General features: G+C 53.0%; 1 long non-coding RNA gene across 1 annotated transcript; it reads right to left on the minus strand.

The window, feature by feature from the left end:
* Positions 1 to 296: 296 nt before the first annotated feature.
* Positions 297 to 3,264, minus strand: LOC136018462 (uncharacterized). The gene is made up of 3 exons (XR_010614425.1): positions 3,236 to 3,264; positions 1,092 to 1,230; positions 297 to 803 (listed from the first exon to the last, which is right to left on the minus strand). It is a non-coding gene; the product is annotated as an uncharacterized LOC136018462 (long non-coding RNA).
* Between the last annotated feature and the right edge of the window lie 7,200 nt (positions 3,265 to 10,464).

Genomic DNA, 10,464 nt, shown 5'->3' on the forward strand with positions numbered 1-10,464 from the left:
CCTGTCCGGGCTCTGCTGAGGGCTCACCTCAGGGCTGCCTCTCTGCAGGCATTTGGCTGGGTCGGTCCGATCCGGTCCCAGAATCACGTAACCCATCAGCTTGTCCGGATGGGTGCCCGGAGGAGGGTGCCTCCTCCAAGCAGGGTCCTCAGCAGTTCCCACCACAGGGATAATCAATAATCCCATGTTTGTCAGGTGGCACTAATCTGTGAAAGATCAAACCACCCCTCTGCAGCGTGAGCATCGTGCTCGTCTCCAGACATCTTGCATAGCGGAAGGAAAACAAACAGCAGGGAATGGAAATGGAGCAAGTGTGCAAAGTTCAGCGTAAAGCGTAAGCACGGAGCAGATATCGAGGCAACAAATTGGGATTTACGGTGCTTTCAGTACCACCGAACACTGGGGGACAGGGTCTGTGGGAGGGGGGAGCCCTGACATTACTTGCCTTTGGCTCCCGGTTGTTGGGATTATTGTTTTAAGCCGTGCTTAATTGTCATGTCTCCACGGCCACATCAAAAGCCAAGAAGATTAGGTTACAGGGAGTGTTTGATGTCAAAATACAAAATAAATAAAAGGAAAGCTGAAAAGGTACCATATTTTCCATGATGTCTCGGGAGGGGGTTGCCTCAAAGGTCTCTTTTTTTAATGTATTTCGCAAAGGTTGCACTTTTAGTGACAAGATTGCATTGACTTACTTCCAAAGGACTCCACTGCTTCCCTGCAGCTGCTCGAAGGGGTTAATATCCCCTCTTTGATGGCAAACGCGGTATAATTAACGCAAACTTCTTAAGTATCCTGGTGACCTGTAGATGGCCACATGAGAATTTTGTTATTTACTGACTTGCCAAACGCTTATTGCTTATAGCAGGACAAGTGGGAAGCAGGCATTAATTCTGATGCTGCTATCTGTGATTGCGTGTCGAGTTCATAGCAGAGAGCGCCCATACGTCAACTGCAATTAAACATTTCCCTGGGTTTTTAATGAATTTCACGTTGGGGGGGGGTTTTGGACTGGCAGCTTTTCCAACTGCAACGCTGCCCATCCGCAGAGCAGGCGTGACACAGCCAGACACGGGACAACTTCCCCTTACCTGCAGGCTGCGAAAGAAAACAGTCTGGCGCCATAGAGCATTTGATCCTTGGCTTCTCCACTGAGACACTCAAATCAGTACCAACTGTGGCAGGGCACGGAGGGAGGTTTCGTGGTGCCATCTCCCCTTGGGAACCAGCCTGAAAAACACCAAAAATGAAGGCAAAGCGGCTATCAGGTGAATAAGTTCATTTATCACCAACCTGGACTGGATTAGGTGGTGTGACCTAGAAGGAAAAGCTTTGTTTAGCCCAACTCCCTGGGCCATCTGGTGCTTGCAAGTAAACATTTCTAAGTGAGATTAAGTGACTGCTCTTTGAGCATGGTGATACGGGTGCAAGCCAGGCTGCTCTGGATCTAGCAGATCAAACCTCAGCATCAGGGCAGTGGCTGGTGCTGGTTCAGAGACACCATTTGCTTGAACAGCTTTGGGTGCGATTCCCCACGGTGCCGGCGCTGCAGTCAATCCCGATTCGGTCTGGTGGATCCAGGGGTTGTCCTAAACCCAGGGCTCAAACGGCACCAAGGTGCTGCTGGAAGGTCGAGGGCCCCATCAGAGGAAGCTCACAGGAGAGGCTGCAGTAAAAACCACCCTGCATTTGCAATAAGAACTGAGATGTGTTTCTGAGCACCAAAAGCTCAGCTGAGCAAAAAGCAATTGCAGCATAGGAGATAGAGCAGGAAAACCCTCCAGCAGGTAGGAACACAACAGAGAACTAACCCCTCCTTCAGGGAATGGCTTTGCCATAGCACTGAGGGAGGGAACTGCTGCTGTTTGGTCTATCAAAAATGAATCAGGGAGCTAAAATGTGAAGCCAGCCTAGGCAGCAACGCCAGGGAGCAAGAGCTTCCTGCTGCCATCCTGCTCCCCTGCCTCTCCCTGCACTCTGTGCTGCAGGCACTGATCTGGAGGAAAGTTGACTCTGGCTTAGCAGGGTCAAGAGCACGTGTAAATCATTTGGAGCTGGGCCCATCAACGCCAGGCCGTGAACATGGACCCTTGTTTCTCCTCCTAAACACCTGAGTGCCCCACTGAGATCTTCCCCAGTGCTTTTACTTTCCCCTGGAGCTTCATTCAGCTGCTGCCTGCTCTCTGCCAGGCAGAGGGGATGTGGCAGATCTCTCTACCTGGGACACAGGAGCATTACATTGGCTGTTTTGGCTGTGATTTTTTATCTCTGGTGCTTTCATTCCCTCCCACCTGCCTACATTGACATTTTGGTAACAGGTTATACCGATAGAGTGAATTCAAGGCATCCCTGGAAATCCCTGCTGGACTTTGCTGTAAAATTCAGAATAATTTACCCATTTCCCTCTGCATTTCAGCCCATATGCTTATTTTTAATCTTATTTTTTGCAGACCCCTGTAAAATTTGGAAGCAAAAGCACCCCATTTTCACAGTTAATCTGTAGAAGAGAAGTAGGTGAACAAAAAGGAACAGACCAAAACCATTCACATAAGCATCCCACCCGCAGGCACTCCGGGCTATGCACTGTTTTTCTCTCTCCACCTCAACTCCCACCAGCACAGGGAAGATGCTCTTCATGAAGAAGCACATCTTTTGAGACAGAGCACTGCCTGATCAGCGTCAGGCTCACCCCAGCCCCTCGCACACTCACTTTCGGGTAACAAGCACAGTTACAGCACTCCGTGCCTCAGTTTCCCCTTGCAGAACAGATGTAAAGAAGGCACGACCTGCTCTATCAGCTGGGTGCAAGCGCAGACTTGCTCCCGTCGAGCAGACTTCTGGGCAAGTCCTAACACATGTCAGCGAGTGGTGCGGGCTGATAGGCACCGGGAAAGGGCACAGCGCTCCCCTCGCTAGGTTAGAGGCTCCTCCCTGCTCGCCTTCGCTGCTCCTGGCCTCTCCCACTGTGTGATGCGACACGGCAGAAATCGGTCACTGCAGTGCATCCCCTGCCGCTTCCGAGGGCTGCGCTCACGGCGAGCCCCACGCACCGGCAGGCACGCACCGCCGCCGGCCCCGGCCCGTTGTGAAGCAGCCCTTTCTGCATCTCCCATGCTGTCAGCCCCTGACCTTCCTTTCACATGCTCTAATGGTCACTAGAAAACGGCGAGAGAACACAGGCACGGCATTAAATAGCCCTAATTTGTCTCCAGGCCCTTCCCCTCCTCCCCCTCACCTCGGTCTCCCGCGACTTAACGTTTAAACCAGCTGAAGTTTACAACAAATCAAAGCCTCCCCATAGGCCCAGATTGTCTAAATACGGAAAACAGGAAGTGAGTAACCTTCAACGGGAAATTGTTCATCCGATGGAGGCCAAGACCCAAGGCCCGGCGCGGTTCAGTCCTGCCCCGGCTCAGCAGACACAGCGTGTACCCAGCACACACTCCCTGTTTGGCAGGAGGCGGTGGTTTAGGGAAGCTTTTACTTCTGCAGCTGAGGCTGCCTCGAGAGAGGAGACGGTGTTTGTGCCTGTGCAGGGCGGTAGCTGGGAAGGTTGCTCTGAAGAAGACAGGGGATGGGATGGAGAAGGCAGGAAAGAGGGAAAAAAACCGGAGAAGATGCATGAATCCAGACTGAACCCACCTCTCGCTTCCAATGAAGGTGAAGGTGGCAAGAGGGTACCACAGCCGGCACCGGGCTGCTTCCAGGGTGGGAAGAGATGTAGCGCAACAGCTCCTTGGTGATGAAGGGGAGCACTTCACTTCCTAGGCAGGGAGAATCACCATTTATTTTTGTAGAGCAACTGGCCTGCTTCCCCCCGCCGGGAAAGAGCCCAGATTATTTTACCGGCTGTTTATCTGAGGCTCATATTATTCGCTGCTGAATCGCAACCATTACGGGGTGGAACACGGCAGCTGCTTAACAGCTCAAAACAATGCCCCTTTTGACAGAAGGTCATATTAAGATCCTCTCCAACTGAAGGTGAACTTCGTGTTACGTGCAGCATCCACTGGAATGAAGCTTTGCTCACAACTACCCTTCTGCCAGGATCACAAAAGCACCAAGGATGCACAAGCACAGCTGAGCATGCCCGAGCCTTCCACTCCACCTCTGGACAGGGCTAATGAACCATGTACCACAAAGGGGTCCCTGGGTCATAGATCCCTTAATTCCGACCCCCTCGGAGCCTGCACCTCTGCTCATGCACTGGTTTGCTCTGGGCAGCTCATGGAATAAACTCCAGCAACCAAGCCTACAGGTTCTGCTTTGAGAAATGGACAGGGGAGAAGGCGGCACAGTCTGACCTGGAGTTTGCACCATTGCTGAGATGTGGGTGATGGTTCCTGTCCTGCTCCCTTGCTCAGGGATGGGAGTGCTGCAGATGAAGGGCACTCCCGGGCAGATGTGCACACATGGGATAGTCTCCAGAGGACATGCAGAAGGCACAGCTGGAGCTAGACCTGCCTCACCGGGATGCTGCACGTCTGCAAAGATGGGCTGGAGAGAAACGTGCAGCCACGGGTAACCGCTGGGTCTCTTGAGGAGGACAAGTTAGAGATGAAGCCTCTAAGTCAGATCTCTTTGCTGCAGCACCTCAAATATTGATCTCAATTTACCTTCTACAAACATTTTTAAAATACTGTTTTTAGGCAGAAATATTTCTCCTCTTGCTCCTACAGTCTTTTTCCGCAATGATTTCCCCAGGTTTCCCATGGGGTTTACAGGTGGAAGCAGGACGTGCGGCATTTGCTTCGCAGAGATTTTCTCTGTGCACAAAGATGAAGTTGGTTGTCTTGCTGCTGAACCAGCTGGCTGGGGGAAAGATGCTCTCATTCAAGCAGCCTCGCTGCATCTCTAGGGAGAGCTCTGTCTTTTTCCCATCACAACAGGTTTCCTCTTTCTTCTCTGGTGGGCAGGTGTTGTCCCAGTGGGATGTGGAAAAGGGCAGGCTCTGATCCCATTAAAGATAGCCCCATTGGTAACAGATCAGAGGGGCATCCCTGGGCTGTGGGAGAGTATCCCTGTCCTGCTTCACTGGCTGATGAATAATAGAGCTGGCTCTCTGTGAGGCTTGCAGGGGTTTTAACAAGAGTCTTGCTCTCCAGAGGGACAGTGAAAGGGAAAGGAACCTGAGGGTGATGCCCTGTGTCTGGCATTGCCAGAAACCACAGCTGGTCCTGTAAGCGATGGGAACAGAAATGATGCTTCTATCCAGGAAAGATGCAAAGAAACGCTCCCCTGCTGCATTATCTGCTTGCTTTACTCTCTTGCTCTATCACTGCCACAGCAGGCTGACTTTGAGGGCTGCGGAAGTGAATTTTCCTTCAGTGGAAGGTGAGGCACAGATCATCCCAGAGACAGAAACACCACTGTAACCCCTGCTCTCAGCCGCCCCTTGGTCCTTCCATGAGGGTTGCAGCAGCTCTCTTCTGACTTCCTGGGAAGAAAGGTTGGGTGTGTGGGCTAAAGAAGGTCAGGGAGCTTCCACCACCTCCCTGCCTGGATGAGATAACTGGGGAACAGGGTGGCTTGCCCAGTGGAGCCTGTCTGCCTGCAGTCCAGACGTAGCACAGAGTAGCTGTTCTTCTGCTGCCTCCTGCTCTGAAGAACTGAGACAGTAGCAGGGATGTCCAGTGCCTTTCCTTCTGCTCTTTCTAAAGTGATCCAGGAGAGTCCATAGACTCCTGAGATCTAGAACAGGATCTACATCTGCTTAAGTCAGAGGCTTAATGTCTCTGTCCTCTCAGTGAAGGCAGGATTTATCCACCTCGCATGGGGTTGTGGCAATCCATTCGTCTGTGTTAGTGCAGCCCTCGGACATCGTCACGTCCCAGGAATGGGAACTTGAAGTTGGTTACATGCAACAGCCGAAATATGCAGCTCTGACTGCAAACCACGCCATAGGCACGTTCACCAAGTATGCACCAGCACTGCGGGCCAGAGGCTTGTCCAAATGGGGCAACAGCCCTTTCAGACACGGTGTCCATGCACAGGCGCCTTGAGTTTCCTTTCTCTGGTGAGATCCCTTTGGCCAGCGTCATTCCAGCTGCAGCACAGCTGCCCATGCAAAGGCCCTGCATCCTTGAAAGAGTTAACCCTGAGCTCCTGACTCAATGCACAGGAATGCAGCCACCTCAGGTAGAGTCTCACGGGGCCAGCCTGGAACACCGGCTTCATGGGAGCCTGCACACATCCTGGCTCAACAGCAGCTGCCCTCGGTTGTGACAGGAATGACAAGAGCAGAGGTGGTACCAGCATGTTGACAGCAGGCTGCATTGGAACACATTCCTTTTCCTTTTCCTACGTTCTTCCTTGGTGCCCCAAAGAAATGATGCCCTTTTTGGCCATCTCTCCCTGCGCCAGTTGGACTCCTTTTCATCTGCACCTTTCCTGGTGCTCGCTTTCTGTTTCACTCTCCCCTGTACATCCTGCCTGAATTTACCCCTGTGGCAGCTCGCAGACCAGCCGCTGCACTTGTGCTGCACTAGGGCCTGGGGACACCGGTCACCTCCCTTGGGAAGCCATCACAGCCCCTGCTCAGCCTTCCTGCAGGCTGCTTTCACTTGTAGCACCACTGCGGACCAAACCCAGCTCTCCCTTCACATACGTGTACGTATGTATCCACAGACGCACTGCCCACCGCAGACAGAGGCCTGTTTTGCAAGGTTTAACATGCTCTGGGCTCTGCTGTGGACTCTTCCTCTTTTGCTGCAGCTGTGGTTTTTCAGGGCAGGCTTTGTGGGTTTGAGAGAGTCCTTGGATGCCTTGGGAAACGCTCTGCAAAAGCGGACTTTCTCCCCGTGCATTCTGCACCCCAGCCACCAGGTCCTGACATCTCCATGCGCGGGATTTACCCTATGTAATGGACAGGAAACCCACGTGCCTTTCAGGCACAGGTTCTCTGTTACGCTTGCACAGAAACAGGACAGCCAGGTGGACCCCCTCCTGTGTCAGCAGAAGCTCTAATTCAGCCACAACACTGCGTCAGGATGCTCTGAACAGGCTAAGAAACCCCAGCTCACAGCCACAGCAGCCCTGGTGCGGCTGGTGTAAGCTGCTTTGCCACAGCTTTAGACAGAGTAAGATCTTACCCACCACCCCTAACGCCTCTGCCCAGGACACAGGAGAAGCAATACTAACTTGTGGAAAAGAAGGGAGAGGTTGCACCAAGTAATCATGACACAGAAACACTCTCTGCCTCTCCTATGCTTGTCCCAGTTACTCAGGAGGGAAAGTAACTGGGTTAGGAGAGCTGAGGATTAGCCTAACTCACCTGGGTACCACCCACTGCTTCAGTGGCTCCAGCTCAGTTCTGTGACAAGCTGCGCGCTTGACAGCAGCATCCCTTTGAAATGCTGGGTATAGGGCTCACCTTGGAAAAGCCTTGCTCCAGCACAGGGTAATTGTCCATATGCATGCAGACGAGCTTCCTGGGGTGCGCTGGGGGGCAAGAAGGGGTTGGATCGGATGGAAAAATGCTTCGACCACAGCACAAGACTTGCCTGTGCTCCTCACCAGCTAAACAGCAACGTGGCTCTCTGGAGTCAGAGCAGCCTTGAGGTGGCTCTGAGCAGAAAGCACACAATGACCCCCCAAAACAGCCCACAGAGCACCAGAAACGCCTGGTTCCCTTCTGCATGGGAAGTGGGAGCCGCAGCTCCCGATGGCGGAACTGGCAGCAAAGGAACGGGGAGGGAGGCGAGATATGCGGCTGAGGAATTCGCAGCCTTCACGTTCCCTCTCTCCCACCTCCTCCTCTCACAGGACATAAAGAAGCCTCTTTTGTGGCAGGAGGATGGTTGGGGTGCAGGCGTGAGCGTGAGCTGGGGCAGCCGGGCTCCCGCACACACATGTGAGCTGGAGCAGAACCAGCCATGGGCATGGCCACTGCTGCTGCTGCTGCTGCCCGCCCGAGGGCTTGAGCATGGAGCAGTGGGCAGCGGTGCCAGTTCTGCCTGGTGTGAAGGAGGGAGGTTTATGAGGGATGGCACACGGCCTCCTCCCTGCTGCCATCCCGCTGTCCGAGCACCACAGCCCTCGTCTCCATGGAGCAAAGGCAGCTGGGGGTGGGATAAGAACTCAGTGGCGTTGCCTTTGTCTCCCAGGGTGTGCGGCACAGGCCCTGTTCCTCATGGAGAAGATGGTGCCAGTGCCAGACCCATGCCGGCACCGCATGGGACAAGCTCACCTCCAAGAGGGTCTCGTTCAGCTCTCCCCCATCCCCACTGAATTACCCAGCGTACCTGCACTGCCGGCCGCCCCTCCATGCGATGCTCAGGCAGGACTTGCATGGCTTTAGATCCCACTTCTGTTCACACCTCCCTGCTCTCAGTAGAAGTCTCCTCTCGCCATGCCTGCTCCTGAGTTAGGTGTTGGCAGCAAGAGGGAGTCCCAAGCCCCCTCCTTCTGCAGCTGACTCGACCGGGATGCCTGCCTCAGCTCTGCCGAATGAACAGGTCCCGCCATCCCCTGAGAGCTTTTACCACCCTGGTCCTCAACCACACAGCACCAGCCCAACCCCTGGCACCTTCCTCTCAGGTGAACACAATGGATCCCCATCATGTGCCATGGCTTTGTCCCTGTGAGTGTGCGGGAATACCCAACTTCCCAGCAGCAGCAGAACAGTCTCCTCAGAGACACCACTGTGAGCACGAGAGGTAAAACACATCAGAATAAAACCTATTCGAAGCCATCGTGGTAAAGACAAACCCAGCTGAGAGGAAGGGTGGAAAAGCTGGGGACTGAGAGGAGTAAAGAAAAGGGCTGTCCCGAGAGCCCTGTTGGGAAGAGACGCCAGGATGTTATAATCAGCCAAACTGTAAAGACACTTTTGGCACCAAGAGCCAAGATCCACTTTCCTGAATAGCACCGAGCCCACGTCCACATCTGGGTCAAAAATAACCCCTGCACCAATAATAATTTACTCTGCATGTTTTCTGCAGCACCAAAGGCTTTGGGTGAAGGAAAGGAATTGCCTGAGAAGGTGGGAATCTCCTGAGTGACGGAAACATTGCATCACACCAAAGGGAAAAGGAGAATGTTGAAGAGAATTAAGAGATTGGGCAAGTAGAGCGCGATGTGAGGTGGTTCTGAAATCTACCCATGTGTTACCCACACAGTACATAAGGTGGGAGAGAAAAGGAAGAGTAAATAAAGAATGCAAGAAATAAGAGTGTGCAAAGCCTGCTCAGAGATCTAAGGATTAAGAAGAAAACCTTTAGTAGAAATGGAAAACAGGGAGGCAACCAAACAAGAATATTCAGTCAGTTAAGGCTTGCAGGGAAAAGATAAGGGCAGCAAAAATGCAGAATGAGTTAATTATAGCCAAAGGGATTAAGGAGAATAAGAGGCCTTTTACAAATATATCAGGGGAAACAGAAGCCCTAGGTAGAAGGTGGGTCTATTAATAAGAGGTCAAAGTGGGATGGAAAATAATGAAACAAGGGGACAAACTGTGCCAGCAGCAGTGTGGGCATCTTCCTGTTACCAGCCGGGCCGAGACCTCGGAGCCAGCACAACAGGTCCATTGGCTGGGACTGGTTTCAACCCGGAGACTCCCCCTCCACAAGGACAGCTCTGAGCTGCCATCCCAGCAGAGCGGGCTATGGAAACGTGCCACGGGTCTCCCCGTGCGGAGCCTGACACCTTCCCTGAAGAAATCAATGTATTTTCAGTGATTTGTTTGCCTCAGCTCAGCTTCTTGCGGTGGAGGAGGCTGGAGGAAGCACTTAACGCTAAGGCTGGGCCATATTTGTGATGCGATGGCCTCGGAAGGAGACCCGGTTAAAACACACCAGTGGGTGATGAACTGACTGACCACCTATGGGCTTCTCATCAGCTCTTGTGCTTGGTTATTTCCCCTCTGCCTCACTCACCGCCTTGAAAGCAACAAGAATAACCTGCAGTAAATCCCCATGGCTGGAAGCAGGGATTGGCAAGCATCAGGACTTTGCAACGCTTGCACCTTGCTGATCCTGCGGGCCTGATTCTCACCTCCTAGGACTTTTTGGGAAAGAATTTGAAACATTTCAGACGCGCACACATTCCTGCTGCCGGGATTCCGGCTTTCTCCCTCCCCAGAAATAGAGCTTGGCTCCAAATCCCAGGTTTCCCTCTCAGGTCCTATAAAAACAAGAGGCTCACTTAGGAAAACTACAGACTATTTGTGTTTTCTCAGAGTCCAAAAGGAATTGTCGGGAGATAGAAACTCTTTGCCCAGCCCTTTCACAGGAGGAAGCCCATCGCTCTCCTGCCTGCCTCTGGGCGCGTTTTGCATACGGGAGGCTTTCCTTGAACAAGACCCCTCAGGCACCCTCCAGCCCCATCTGCCAGGGAGTCACGCAGGGAGACAAAGGGCCAGCTCCTTTGTCTGGGGAGACAAGGTGCCAACCTGCCTGTCTCTGTTTACCAAAGGGAGGGATGTTAGCAGGGTGAGAATGGGGGGCTGGGACCATCGCTGGGGCG

Source organism: Lathamus discolor, chromosome 7 (assembly GCF_037157495.1).
Source record: "Lathamus discolor isolate bLatDis1 chromosome 7, bLatDis1.hap1, whole genome shotgun sequence".
Lineage (NCBI taxonomy): Eukaryota > Metazoa > Chordata > Aves > Psittaciformes > Psittacidae > Lathamus > Lathamus discolor.